At 42.0% G+C, this 15,490-nt stretch overlaps 1 protein-coding gene across 2 annotated transcripts in view; it reads right to left on the minus strand.

The window, feature by feature from the left end:
- USF3 (upstream transcription factor family member 3) overlaps nt 1-13,005 on the minus strand; it is a 63,295-nt gene extending 50,290 nt beyond the window's left edge. Inside the window, exons 1-2 of one of the 2 annotated variants that reach the window (XM_075000865.1) lie at nt 12,922-13,001; nt 12,497-12,578 (exon numbers count right to left, since the gene is read on the minus strand). The gene's annotated coding sequence lies outside the window, so the exon portion shown is untranslated. Of the gene's footprint in view, nt 1-12,496; nt 12,579-12,921 lie in introns of both variants that reach the window. The other variant, XM_075000854.1, reaches the window with a different exon arrangement.
- Between the last annotated feature and the right edge of the window lie 2,485 nt (nt 13,006-15,490).

Below are 15,490 nucleotides of genomic sequence, written 5' to 3' on the forward strand. Positions count from 1 at the left end.
GCTGCTGCTCAGTCTTCTGCAGCTTCCTGCCCTGCTACCACCTAAGACTGTTTTTAGCAGTTCTGCAAAATTCTTTCAAGTTTAAAAGGGTTCTGTAGCCAAATAAAATCGGGAAACATTGGCTGAAGCTGTCTCACAAGAAGCAGCGTCACTAATATTTTCCACATAATTTGTTTTTATATATTTAGGGTATCTTTTTGAAACTACTGTGATGAGTCTGGTTCCATAATAGGGTATCATGTGTATCATTGTAATGGCTAGGAGCCCCACTCATGGACCAGGACTCTCACCGTACCAGGTACTGTACAATGAAACCAAAAGGCTGTTATTTAACATCCCACACTTATATTTCCTCTTTACATTCTCTAAACTACCCCTAACAGGGACATGATCCATTACAAGAATACTGCTGATAGCAACTTCACACATCTTACATAAATTAATCTTAACCATTGTACACCAAGAACAATTTCAGAGCATAAGCCTAGATTGTTCACATAAAAAGGTCAAGTTTCCTCACCAGAGGGTATGCCTACACTATGGTGGGGACTGGCCCAGCAGGGCCTAACCATTGGGCATAAACGTATCATCTCATGGAAGACACAATGAATCAGTCTATAAGCTCACTCCTGGCACTCCAGCAAATGTAGAAGAGTAATCAGCATCAATGAGAGAGCAGTCCCCATCAGCCTTCCTACACCCTCCATCAACCTTCGCGTAGCCAAAGTGGACCCACGGTAAAGGTAAGTGTACCTAAGTTCCAAGATGTAGCTCTCAAGATATATTCGCTAACTGCTTTACAGTGATTGCTTTTGAATCTTTTACCATGTTCTTCTCAGTCAACGTATTTAAAAAAATAATCCGATTACGTAGCCTTAGGTGTGGGATCTTGGTCAAGTCTGGTATCAAACGAAATGCATTGGACACGCATGGTGAGATTTAATTATCCATTAACTATATTGCATTTTTTTAAATTGGGCATACATAGATTTATGAAGGGAAAGTTCTAGATCACCAACTGTTGCCTAAGGTAAGTATATTTTTACACTCATTAGCCAGTAAAACTTGCAGTATTTGAACAAGTAGGGAAAGAAATGCCTTTGGGGGTTTTTCCCTGTTATAAAAGAAGGAACACAGATTTCCAGTCTAATCTTTTTCAGATCAGTTTATGGTTCTTCAGGAAGCTGAATTTCTTGTAAACTTGTAACATCTGGATGCAATTTTTTTTTTAAAAGAGTTAGCTCAGTATCTGTAATCCTTATTTCCTAAAACCTTTAAGAGGAAAAAACCCTCCATTAACAGGATTTAACCTTTTAAGGGCATGTCTACAATTAAACCTCGTCAGGGTCACAGCTTTCTCTGTGCTGCTGTAACACTCCAATCTAAAATCTACCTGCACCAATGGGAGGAGTCCTCCTATGAGGGAAGACAGGTCTTCCCCCACCACCAGGGAGGTGAGTTAGGTCAACAAAAGACTTCCTCCATCAACCTGGCACTGTCTATGGCAGAAGTTGGCCAAAGATTTTTCTCAAAACCTTAGGAGATGTAGCTGTCAGTATAAGCGAAATAGCCCTTAGGTATTGACCAAGTAAATGTGCGGTAGTCCCTCGAGTTACGCAAGGGTTGCATTCCCACGCACCTGTGTACAACTCAAATTTCACTTAAGCTGGGGGCGGGGCAGCTCTCCTTCTCCTTCCCCCTCCACCCCTGTGGGCAGAACGCATGTTCTGCAGCCAGGAAAGCAGCAGGAGCACCTGGAGCTCCTTCTGAAAGATAAGTCCTGGGGCTGGGGCGCAGTTGGGTTGAGCCTGGCAGTGGGTTGAGGCCATAGGAGGCAGGCGGGGAGTTAACCCTGGGGTGGGTGGAGTTGAGCCAGAACTGTGTGTGTGTGTAGCTGCGTGCAGAGGTTTTAACCAGGGCTAGCGGGGAGGGGGTACTGAACCGAACTACAGAGGGCCAGGGTTGTTTGTTGAGCCAGGGCTGGAGAGGGGAAGCGGGATTTTGAGTTGTGCTTAACTTGCGTTAATGCAAGTTAAGCACAAACTTGGAATCGTGCATTTTGAAGGTCTACTGCAGGTGTGTCTAACCCGCGGTCCGCCCTAGACAGCTAGTAATTCGGCCCCACAAGATCGTAAGCTTTTAACATTATTATGTGATTTTTAGCTATATTTTTCGTGACTCAATTGCGCGGTACTCGAGCGCGGACTGCGTAGGCAACAACAGAACACTGTGTAGGGGAGGGCGCAGCGCAGTGCTAACTTCGCCTCCCGTGCCCGCCACGCACAGTCAGTCGAATCGAAACCCGCGTGTCAGATGTTATATGCGCTTGTGCAACTTGGCGAGTAAAACACGATTACCGATAATACGTGTGTGATAATACGACGTGTGTGCGCCTGTGAAGACAGGTGTTTATTGTTATTAACCCAGCAAACAAACGCTAAGTTTTTTTGCTGGGAAGCAGACATGTAAGTTTTCTTATTTAATTATTGCACTTGGACGTGTTGTATTACTTCGTAAATTAAGTTAAAATAGTTTTTTTAGCAGCTGTGGTGGAATAAGTACAAAAATGAATCAAATAGTTTTTTTCTCATGATGTTGATATAATTTCATATACAACATTGCTAATACTAGAAAAATAAATGGTTGCTTATTTATTAATTTTTTCATCTGAGCATGGCTTCAACGTTGTGTCAAAAGAAAACAGAACCCCAAAAAAGAAAAATCGTGGATGAAGGAAGAGTGTTCAACAAAAAATGGACAGATGAATACTTTTTTGTCGAGACAAATAATAAAGCACTATGCTTAATTTGCAGGGAAATCATGTCAGTTTTCAAAGATTACAATTTGAAAAGACATTATATGCAAAAACATGCTGCCAAATTCAATGCATATCAAGGAATGTTTCGTAAAGACAAAATAGCGGAACTGAAAAAAAGTCTGTCATCTCAACGATTTTTTTTTTTTTTTAAAATTACAACTCGAACAGACTCTATTGTGAAAGCTAGTTATGTGGTAGCAAATCTGATTGCAAAAAAATCAAAACCATTTACTGATGGTGAGTTTATTAAGCAATGTATGGAAGGCGGGGCAGATATAATTTGTCCTGATAAAAAAAACAGATTTTTCTAAATCAGTTTGTCTCGCCAGACTATAGCCAGGCGAATTGAAGAAATAGGAAAATCTATCGAAAGAGGTTTGGAGAGTAAAGCTGCTAATTTCAAATTTTATGGTTTGGCGACAGATGAAAGTACTGATGCTACAGATACGGCTCAACTTGCCATTTTTATTAGGGGTATTGATAACGAATACAATCTCACTGAAGAAATGGTTTCTTTTGTGCCATTAAAAGACAACTAAATCTCTTGATTTGTATGAAGCAGTAAAAATTACATTAAAGCGACTTTCTTTAACCTTTGTCAACATATCTGGTATAGCTACTGATGGCACCCCGGCTATGGTTGGTAAAAAAGAGGGACTTATAAAACTAATAGACGGCGGAATTGCCGCCAGCAACTCACGTTTGATGAAATATCACTGCATCATACATCAAGAAAATTTATGCGCAAAAGCTTTAAAAATGGATCACGTCATGCAAATTGTCATCAAAGCTGTGAATTTCATAAGATCCAGGGGATTGAATCATTGCCAATTCCAGGAGTTCCTTAAAAGTATGGATGCTGATTATGGGGACATCATTTACTTTTCTGAAGTAAGGTGGCTAAGTCGGGGTAAAATGTTGAAAAGATTTTATAATTTGCAAAATGAAATCAAGTCATTTATGGAATCAAAAGGAAAATTTGTGCCAGAATTTGAAGATGAAAAATGGCTCACAGATTTAGCATTTTTGGTGGATTTGACCGCTCATTTAAATGAGTTAAACATAAGTTGATTTTCACCTTGAAGACTCATTTGTGTTATGTTTCAAACCATAACAGCGTTTGAAATGAAACTAAAATTATGGCTAGCTCAAGTTATGGCAAATAATTTTACATCTTTTGATACGTTGGCTAAACACAGTCCTGTGAACAGTGAAAAATATGCAGCCTTGCTTTCTGTTTTGATACAGGAATATGATAATAGGTTTTAAGATTTTCAAAAAAAATCATCAATTTTTTGGTATATTTGCGACTCCATTTTCAGTCGACATAAATACATTACCTGTGAATTTTCAAATGGAATGTACACAGTTGCAATTGGACATTCAACTCAAAGAAAAATTTGATCATGTCTCTTTACTAGGCTTTTGGAAGTCCTATCTTCCCAGAGAAAAATATCCCTCGCTTCACAATCACGCCTTATTCATGTCATCGCTTTTTGGCAGTACGTACATTTGTGAACAACTTTTTTCAAGGATGAAGCACACAAAGAGTAAAATTAGATCAAAAGTTTCTGACAAGCACCTTGAGAACTCACTAAGAATTGCAACCACTTCCATCGAACCAGACATTGATGCATTGGTTTCACAAAAACAAGCTCAGATATCCCACTAGTTTTATGTTTATATTGCCCTCTTTTGTTTTAATGTTATAATAAAAAATATAAAAAAAAAGGAAGTTTGTTATTTATATACATTAACCATATTATATATTTTATATGCAGCCCAAGACAATTCCTCTTCACTCAATGCGGCGCAGGCAAGCCAAAAGGTTGGACACCCATGGTCTACTGTACATGATTTTAATTAGACACTAACATATATTCCCTTCTCATAACAGTTGTGTTGTTTAATAAACAATGTTTAAAATATTTTATTTTAGCACCTAGCTACTGCAATTATGTTTTTACAATATTTTTGAAGTAAGAAAATAAAGGAAACACTGGTGCTTTCAAAAGCTCACTTGTGGTCTTCTCATCTAGCTTCTGTTTTTAATGGAGATCTCACTTTAGTTGCTTAAATCCATCTTGATCTCCATTAGCTGCAGAAACATCATCAATCCTCCAAATTATTAGAGTTTAAACAGATTCCAATGACAGGATACTATAGCCTTTTTGTTGAGGAAAAAAAAGTAGTGCTTTTTGTGATTAAAGTTTTCTTCCCTGGCTACTTTTAAGATTATTTTGACAAGATGAATAATTTTATGATTGCTCTTGCTAGGTTGTTCATGTGATTTCAAGACGTGCTGTAATGGATTCATCCATCTAAAAAATATCAGTGTTATATTTGCTTTTAATTACTTATGAAAAAGCAACTTCACCCCTTCCTCTTCTTCAGGAAAACCCACTGTTCCTACCACTTGTTCTACCCTTAAGCTACCTAAATTTTCCAAAATCCCAAAATTTCAGTTGCGTTTTGCAGATTTAAGTTTGGGAAGAAGCTTCCCTCCATTCATTCTGAAAATCTGTGGAAACCATGCACACTAGCTATAACAATTACATTTTAATGAAGAGAAGTCATTTTGCTCAGTAGAAAGCGTATTGTTTTTCTGAACTTATTTTTAGAATTTTGTGCAGAATTTGTTTTCCACACATAAACTACTCTCGTTGGAAAGACAGGGAGGGCCAATTCCCCATCACAGCTGTCTAGTCAATTTTGGAAACAAACAAACAATCAAAAACAAACAAAAATCAGAAATTTACCTTTATTTTTCCTTACTTCCCAGTTCTTAGAACTTGGCATATTTATATTTGAGGACTCCCGGAATCTTAGTAATAGATTCTTAGTCCCATTCATCAGACTCTGCAACCTTGGGTGACAGCTTGTGTCACAGGCTCCAGGACCATCAATTGAATGACAGGAATAGGTGAAAACTAGGACAAAAACTTGTGAAAGACTGCTCCTCCAGCTCATACTTTGTAATAGACTATTAAAATCTCTCCGCCCAGGCTAATATAAAAATACACATCTGAGAACACCCCTTCTCCCTCCAAAAGAATCAATGAAAAACCTTCCCTAATTATGTAGCTTTCAAAAATATTTTTTCAATAGATAGAAGTCTATTAGTCAAGCTGAGAAGAGCTATACTAAATGATTATCTTCGATGTGACAGATTCTAAAGCCACAAGGGACCACCGGGATCATCTAGTATGACCTGTCAGACTAGTATAACACAAGCCACAGGATTTCTCCAGAATAATTCCTACAGTATGGCTGTGTCTACACTAGCCCAAAACTTCGAAATGGCCATGCAAATTTTACATGCAAAGTTTACTAATGAAATACATATTCAGTGCCTCATTAGAATGCCAGCGGCTGTGGAACTCTGAAATTGACGCAGCTTGCCGCCGTGTGGCTCGTCCAGACGGGGCTCCTTTTCGAAAGGACCCTGGCAACTTCGAAATCCCCTTTATTCCTAGCAGCAGTTAGGAATAGGGGATTTCGAAGTAGGCGGGGTCCGTTCAAAAAGGAGCCCCGTCTGGACGAGCTGCGTGGTGGTGAGCCACGTCAATTTCAAAGTGCCACGGCAGCCCTCATGCTAATGAGGAGCTGAATACGTATTTCAGCACTTCATTAGTAAACTTCAAAATGGCCATTTGCATGGCCATTTCAAAGTTTTGGGCTACTGTAGACACGGCCTATATCTTTTAGAAAGACATCCAATCTTGTTTTAAAAATGTCGGTGATGAGAAGCCAATACTACTGCTGGTAAATTGCTCCAAAAATTTTGAAGTACATAAAATATTCCTACCAAAAGTTGTCTGAAATATATCAACATTAACTGAGGTGAGAAATCCAGACTTCAAATTGAGCCAGGGCATAAAAATTTCAAAAGCTTTTAAGTGACTTAGGAGCCCAAGCTATTTTTTGTTTAACTGTGCAAAAATAAATATATAAGTGGCTCAATGCCCTCCCCTCCTCCCAGAGGCACTATCCCCCCAATTCTAACTCAGTCCCCCACCCCTTCCCCAGAGCTAGGCACTCCTGGCCCCACCACTCTAACCCAATGCCAATGACTCACTAGAGCTGCCACCTTCTTCTCTCATCAGGTACTGGGGAGTGCACACAGAGCAGCGGTGAGCAGTCCAGACATGTGGCTCTGAGCAGGACCTGCACTTCATTGATCAAAGAGCTGCATGTGGCTCAAAGGTCACAGGTTGGCCACCCTAGTAGGGAAAGACTCAAGCAGAGGGGTGGGAAGAGGCAGCAGGGAAAAGCTTACACCCTCGCTGCTGTCTCCCACCTGCCAGCATCTTTTTTCTGGGCAGAAAAAGGCTCCAGAAGTGGGCAGGCAGAGGAACACCACACTGCTAAAAACAGCTACGTAAAGAGGGGAGGAATGATTTGGGAGAGCCAGGTAGGGTACGAAGTCAGGTACATGCTCACCCTCTTCAAGCACATCTTTATTCCACTAAGCTATGTCTCATTGTCTAGACTGTAAGTTAAACCTGCTCTATGTGGACTGTGCATGTAAAAACACTGCTTGCTGCCAAAAAAGAGTGCAGAGTAGAAGCAACTTAGGAATCTTATTTATATCAACGTAGAATGAGAGCACCCAAAGAAACTAACTTCTCTTCTGTTTGACCGTGGTTTGGGAAAGAATGCAAGTATATTGGAAAGATGGCTTACTTGTAAGTCCCACTAGCTTCAGCATGTTTATGGTGAGGTCTCACTAGTCTTTCACAGTCTTTATTAAAAATCATGATTAGCCTGTCTTCCATTAATGCTCGTATCTGCCCTACCCAAGTCTTGATACTCATGGAAGTATGAAACAAAGTGTTTAAACACAGGTTAAGCCTCTGTAATCCAGACTTCCTTAGTCTAGCAACACTTTTGGTTCAGCATCTCCAGTTACACCAGGGGTGCTCCAGGACTACAGCAGTCCCAGAGAAAGTCTGGTGGGCTGCGCCCAGGAGTGATTGCCAGACAAGGGAGGAGTAGAGGCTCATCAGCCTGGGTGCCAGCAGCAGAGCCCTGGCTAGCTAGGGAAAGGAGCCCGAGTGCTCTGGTGGATCCAGAAGCTGGGAATGGAAGGCCTGACATTGGCCAACCTGGTCTAGCAAATTCCTTTGTTAAGGACTGCTTAGGTCTAGAGGGTGCTGGACCAGGGAGACTCAACCTGTAATGGCTTGAAATAGGTGCCAATTAACCCTTCCAAAACAGGATTAAGATTCTAGAAAGGGGGATATTCTCTCACTAGGGGGAGACTTTTTGCAATGAAGCCACTGTAGGGTGTGGGGAAAAACAAACACAAAAACCAAAAACAAACAAAAAAGGAAAACTTCTGGACTGCAGGGTGAAAAACAAATGACTAATAAGTAAACTCAGAGAACTCGCTGAGGGTTCAGAGTTCTTTAATGATATAAGATACATCTATATGTCTGGTACCTGCGCTAGAGACTGAAATAACAGCTTTTAAGCACAGACAATGTATTAATTTCATTTGTCAAAAATACACCTTATGTAGTTCTTTCTACTGAGAGTGAGAATGTTGTGTGCCTCAGATGAAAAAGTTGCCTCAGCTGATGCTAGCCAGATAGCATCCATGTGTGAGGTTTACGAAATGTAAACCCAGGCAGAAGACTTGGCAGTGTAAAATATTAACTAGGCTGGAGAGGCATTTTTTGGTGGCTGGCTGAAGAGATTCTTTAGGTCAAAGAATCATGAATACCTCGGCAACTACTTTGAGCACTCTACCTGAAACTTCTGAGAACCATCATCTCTCCGTGAGCGAGTGAGTGAGAATCCCCCAACACCATCCTCCTTCAGACTGCTGAGGATAGTGCTGAAGTCACTGTAACTTGTATCACTCTGGAAAGTCTCTCTCATGTGCATGTGTAATGTAAGTTAGACTGACTTAAAAACAATATAGACCAGTGTTTCCTTAACTGTGTTACATGAACACCTTGCAGGAGTGCCACAAGTGTTTGGAAAAATATACACTGATGGTATAGATTTTCTGTTATTAAAACAAGATACAATGTTACTTTTACATTGTTATGATATCTGATTAAATTACTTGGTTTTGCTGGGTTAATGTTTTCTTCCGACAATATTTTGAAGAAAATTTTCATAGGTGTTCTGCATAAAAATTACTATTGTTTGGTGTTCTATGGTCTCAAAAAGTTTAAGAAACATTTGTGTAGACCCACCCTCAGAAAGCAAGAGAGAAGGCAATACCCGAGGGAGGAGGGGCTGTCTCTCAAAGCCTGGGAGGAGGATTTTGTTTGTTTCGGAACTTTGTTAATAAAACTACACTACAAAGAAGAAATGTTATTGAACTGATAAAGGTCTGTTTTGAGATTACTGAAGCACGGAAATTGAGGCTGGGCACCACAGAGCCACTTTTGGCTTAAAGAGCATGCACAGGAGACAGCTGCCCCTGTTATAAGGATGCTGAAAAACTGCAGAGGGGAAAAAACAAACACCCCCCAAAAATTATTTGAGGGCTGCAGAAATGTTTTCTAGTGAAAAAGTTAGAGTTCTGTCTGTTTAGATGATCAAAAGGAAGACTAAGGCTTTCTTGTACATCAAAATCAAGGCATCTCCTCCTGGACAAAATATTGGGTTCTATGTAACAAGCACTCTTGTAGCACCGTAGATATATGAAAGCTCATGACCTAATAAATTTGTTAGTCTGTAAGATGCTACAGGACTGCTTGTTATTTGTGAATTTTGAAGAGTAAAGGGACTTTGAAGCGTCCGTGGCTACACACATGCCGACACTTCGAAGTCTGATGCTTCAAAGTTGCCATGGGGGAGAATTAGCCGAACGAAGTGCTGCATATTCACCGCAGCACTTCATCAGTAATCTCCCGTCACCCTGACTAACATGCTCCCTTCGAAGTTGGGGGCAGGTGTAGACCCAGCCAAAGTGTCCCAAATGTTGCTATTTAAGTACTTCTTTGTGGCCCCCCAATGCTATAATTACGAAGTTAAAAAAAAAAAACAACCAAACCTGATTATTTTCGATAAACAGTGAACCTCTAAAAAGCCCAAAAAATGAACAACTCATATTTAAATAGCAAACAATGTGGTCTCGAAATGTTGGATAACTCTCCCCGTAACACCCTCCAGTGAGAGGGAAGGTTTAGGAGTGAAAGTTAGGAAGACAGTGGTACAAACACACATGTAAAGTGTGAGGAAACAGAATATGTAAAACCTGTGTGAACATTCTGCAGTTAACATGTATCGCATTACAAATCACTGTGTGCGCCCTGTTCTTAAAACAGGGGTGACAAATGTATGGTTCCATGTTATTTATTAAGGACCATCTCATATTCAGATGCATTGCGGCTCTTGAATTATTGAGTTTTTTACTGAATTGGAAAAAGTGGTTCTCCTTGCTATTTTGGTTGCTCAGCCCTGGGCAACAACCTCACCTGTGGGGCAGCCCCTAGCCTCATTCCCTGGTCAGCTCCCACTGTGGGCTGTGCCTAGTGCCCATTCACCCAGCAGCAGTTAACAGCGTGAGCACAGGCCAGAGGACTCCAGAAAAACAGGGGGCAGCCACACAGCTAACAGCTAGAGAGAAGCAGTGGTTTTCCCTACAAAATGTTGCTCCTCTCCAGCCAGGAAAATAGCCTCCCTCTTCTGGAGTTGTCCAGCCCATATTCATGCCACCCCACATGTCTTCCACCTAACTACTCTAAAGTTGCAGGTGAACCTCCTTTTCTGCCCTGCTCCATGGCTGCAAATTCTCCCAGACCAGGCTCCACTGAAGCAAGTTGTGCCCAGTAGAGGAGAGCTGGCAACCTTAGCAACTGCTTTTGCACCCCACCCAGGAAAGCAGCCACTGCCCCTGTGGGCTACCAATGCTGGTCTGCATAGGGAAGTAGCACTGGTAGGGATGGCCCTGCATGTAACATCAGGAAACATTTTGCATAATTCTGTAAACTTGGTCAAACTGAAAACAGGCACTGACAGAATTTTGGAATTAAAAGAAAAAAGTGAAGACATTCTAGCCATAGATTACGAGTTGCTCAAATTTGAATAAAATGCATCAAGTCACAATGCTGCTCTGAAACTAAAAATAGTATCTGGTTCAGCTGTTGCATATAGAATAAGGCAGTATTCCTTTATTCAGTTTGTGAACATGCATGAGGTTCACCGGTGTTTTCTTAGCAGCCATCAGAAAACACTCAGAGCAGGAGTGTATTAAGCCTGACTTGTATATTTGCATACAGTTAATAAATATTATTTGGCATTCAACTGTGTCTGACTGGTACTATCGCCACATGATTTTTCTTGCATAACAAGCAAAAGACACTGCACTAATAATCATGAAAAATTTTAGTTCTTACAAATATTAAAGGTAGGCAGTTTTCCTATTCTTAATTTATCTAACAAACCTAAAGTTTTCAAACTTCATTTGGAGATATCATTTCTGTAAAAGTATTCTATTTTGTAAAGAAATGCTGGATACTGCTTTTTGCTTATTGTGCATGCATACTGTATATAATAAATTAGGAAAAACATTTGTCAAATAAAAAACAAAGGTTCATCCCTCAGTGTGATACAGCCTTATCTCTTCATAATGGAATAGAAGTTGCAGGGACATGTCACGTAGAATGACTCAGTAATTTTGTTATATATAGCCAGTCAAAAGCCAGCTCCTTACTCAACCCCTCTCTACAACCTAGAAGGGGGATGGAGGCATGACAAGTGACAGTATATTGCTCACAAACAAGTTTTCAGGTCAGGCAGTAGCATGTCTCTCTCCTACATAGCACGAAGTCCCAGAGATGTCGCTCTTGAGGTGTTGTCACCTACAGCTAGTCAAATGCCAGGTCCTTAATTATGTATTGAATAATTAAATTAGTAATTAGTACTTTAATGGCTTACTACATGCAATCACATTAAATTGATGAACATTCTAAAAGTTGAGCTGATGTATTTTTAAATGTCGGCCTTTGAATAAAGAACTAGGAGCGACAAATAGAGACCAACATCAGCTTTACCTACTGAGGATGCAACTACAGCAGTATAAAGCTATTTACAGGGCTCTAGCTTATGCCCATAAAAAAGCAATCAAGCAGTACTTTAAAGACTAACAAAATAATTTATTAAGTGATGAGCTTTCATGGGCAGACCCCCACTTTGTTGATCTGAAGAAGTGGGTCTATCCCACAAAAGCTCATCACCTAATAAATTATTCTGTTAGTCTTTGAAGTGCTACTTGACTGCTTTTGTTGTTTTGATAGAATACAGACTAACATGGCTCTCTCTGTCTCCATAAAAAAGCAGAGTAAGTTATACTGACACAATGATATACGTGTTCCTCATAAGTGCACTCACACTGGCACTGTGTACCTGTGCAACTATTTTAAATTCAAAACCCCACACCCCAGACAGTCAATTAGTTTTTCTCAAGGTCCAAATTTCTTAGTCAAGGTACAATCAAGGTCTGGACGCCAGAAAAAACACTTAAAACAACACATATAACAAAAAGATTTCACCATCTGTCCAAAAGCATCTGGTAGTCCAGATTTGGCTCACACTCCGCCTACCGACTACCCGTCCCCTTCCTCGCACCCACGATCAAAACGGTTACACCTGTGCAGAGAACAGCTGCTCTCCCGAAGGGCGCTCCCAGGTCAAGAATAAGGCCTGGGGACTCACCAGGCGCAGGAGCCTTTGAGCAGAGCTGACCGTTGCTAGGGCTGCAGAAGACGCCCACACCCTTGCGGCCGGGGGCACCCCGCTGCAGAGACAGAGGAACGCGCTGTGGTTTCACAGGAGGGCTCCGCTCCTGCGGCCCGCACGATGGGGCCGGCACCCCCAGGCAAAGCCGGCAGCATCCCGCCCCTGCTCCCAGTCTCTCCCCAGAGCCCGCCCCCACGTCTCACACCCGCGGGAGCCGCCACGGCTGGGCTCAGCAGGGGCTCAGGTTGCCACACGCAGCTCGACGCCCCCGTGGCGCCGCGACCGGGCCCCCGCCTGCCGTTAACGGCTGCAGGGCGGGGTACGGAACACGACTGCATCGGCCCCCACCGCTTCTACACCACAGAGTTTCGCTTGCGCCCGGGGCAGCAAACGGGACTTACCGGCGGGCAGGGCGGACTCGGTAGCCCCACTGCGGGGACCATCCTCGGGACGGACACCCCGCTTCCCTCACAGCCTTCACTCCGATCCTCTCAGCCCCCCTCTCGCGCACCCGAACATGCTGAACGCGCACGCGACCCGCAGCAGCCAATCAAGTGCTGCAAGCTGCTCTGCCTGGGCCAATCCGTAACCCAACCGCGGGGCAGCCATGCGCCGGACCCACCGCTGACCAATCAGATACAGAGAACCTGGGGACTCGTACAGGCGGCCAACAATTTAGGTTGCACAAAACAGGAACTGCGAGGGATTGACAAGACGGGGAGCCAGTGAGGAAGAGGAATAGGGAGAGGAGGGCGGCAATATTCGTTAAAGGAGACGCTGAGGGAAAAGCGCTCGGAAACCTTCAGGGACTGTACATCTGCCAGAGGCTGCCCCTCTCATCCCCAAAAATGCAAGGGCGCGAGTTCCCTTGCACCCTAGTGCTCCGTCAGGCACGCAGCTAGCCCTCTGCAGAGGTCTTCCTAGGATTAGCGCAGCTCCTGTGTAGTTGTAGCTAGCGTTACAAGACTACGCAGACGACACTAGTGAAGCGAGTATATACCAAAGTGTCACACCGTGACTTGTGTACAAGAGTGAGAAAGTAAGCGAACTTTCGGCACCAGTCCGCTGACACACTTTCGTATTTTTAGGTCTAAAGCAAGTAGTTTTTAAGTGATAGGAAACTTGAAAGAAACCAGCCGCTTGAAAGGGGTACAGGAGTGTGGGGAGGCTGAGCGCTACTGCCCTAGATCTTTGTTTCCCCAAGCTTCTCTGGGAAGCTAGGACCTGAGCTAGGAGGGGAGCAGGAGATCCTTCCTGCCATGGGCTTCCCCCTGGAAAAGGAGGATGCTGTTCTCTGCTGGGCTTTTTGGATTTGGCTTTTCCATGGACGGACTCACCTGCATCTAGGTATCACACTAACTCATTACACTACATTGGTTGACATTCAACCTCCAAAAGGGGTGCCATCTTTGTAATTACGTTGTGGAGAGCAAGGGGTTCTGGAATGGGGATCTGGGGCTTTCCCCTCTATTCCTAAAGATTTAACACGTTCTGCAGTATGTGAGAATCCACAGCCACCTCTCAGACGGTCGCTTACATATTCACGTGAGCCTGTGAGATTCCCCGCCCCCCAAAATTACAGATGTATTTTAGAATATAAACTTTTACAAATATAGTCACACATTTAAACATGACATCTGATGGAGAATTTACCATATTCCTAGGTAAGGTGGTTCGTGTGAAAAATGTGCACCCTATTTCCAATTTGAAATTGACTAACAAATTTTAGTCCTTGACTCTTGTTATATATTTGTTAGATTAAAAAGTCTTTTATTAGAAGAAATCTTCTGCATGCATAAGTACTTACAGACAGAGATCAAGGCGTCTTTTAAAGTTCTTGTTGACCTAACTAGAATAAGTGCACACCCCCTTTAAGGACTATAGCTCCCAAACTGCTGGGGGCCTTAAAGAGACCAAGACACAGCAACAGGTTCAAGTAACTTTTACAAACTAGGCCCACAAACAGCTTATGCTCCAAAATATGTGTTAGTCTATAAGGTGTTACAGGACTTCTTGTTGGTTTTTAAGTAGAGTGATAGAATAATCAGCTCTGTAAAATTAGTTTCTTCCTAACTAATTAGGTTTTATCAGAGCATGATGGTATCTAGCCCTTCCAAACTGATTTCTAACATCCTTACAATTATAACTCTGGGGGTTTTCAGTAACAATATAAAATATCAGCATTTGCTAAGCTGTTAACCTCAAGGGTATCTTGGAGCAATGAGATCCACATGTTATTTATGCACTGTGTGGAAAAAGTATATTTTTTAAAACTCAATTGAATATTTTTCTGTGTTAACATGAGCTAGTATGAATCCACGTGCCCACTGCCAGCCTATTTTATCTATGCAATTAATTATGGGTGCTGTTATGTGAAGTCCTAAATCCTCTCTGAAGTAAGCAGCCCAAACTTTTTCAAATTTCTCTTGACAAGGAAGCACACACATTGCTGTATGAGCAATTGTAAAACATAAGAGGCCAGATCATGTTATAATTTTTATCTTGTGCCCAACCTCACCTCCCAGTTAAAATCAAATGTACCACCTACGACAAAGCAGGAATTTTTATGAAGCCTAGGTGTGCCTCAGTTTGTCCTATATACATTACCACATGGTGTGTAGAAAAGGATCGTTTACTAGCAGGGCAAGATAAGACATACGTCTGAATCATGCCTAGCTGTCTGGATTATAGGTAGAGCCTTGTAAATCTGTGACTAATTCTTTATATTGGCAGACCACGTTCGAGGAGCACAGCTCAGAAGTGGATATAAATTTTGTATTGCCACAGGCTTCTAATCATATACCTCCTATTTCAGTGGCACTCTTGAGAAGTCAAAGGCAGATCCAATTGTACAGTTACTAACACTTAGAAAACAATGACCATAAATTGTCCCCCCTCTCCAGGCAGCTGTTGCATCACCTAAAAGTCCAGCAACTCTGCAGACAAATTTTCATCTATGCACTAGAAGCA

This window comes from Carettochelys insculpta, chromosome 1 (assembly GCF_033958435.1).
Source record: "Carettochelys insculpta isolate YL-2023 chromosome 1, ASM3395843v1, whole genome shotgun sequence".
NCBI classification, from domain to species: domain Eukaryota; kingdom Metazoa; phylum Chordata; order Testudines; family Carettochelyidae; genus Carettochelys; species Carettochelys insculpta.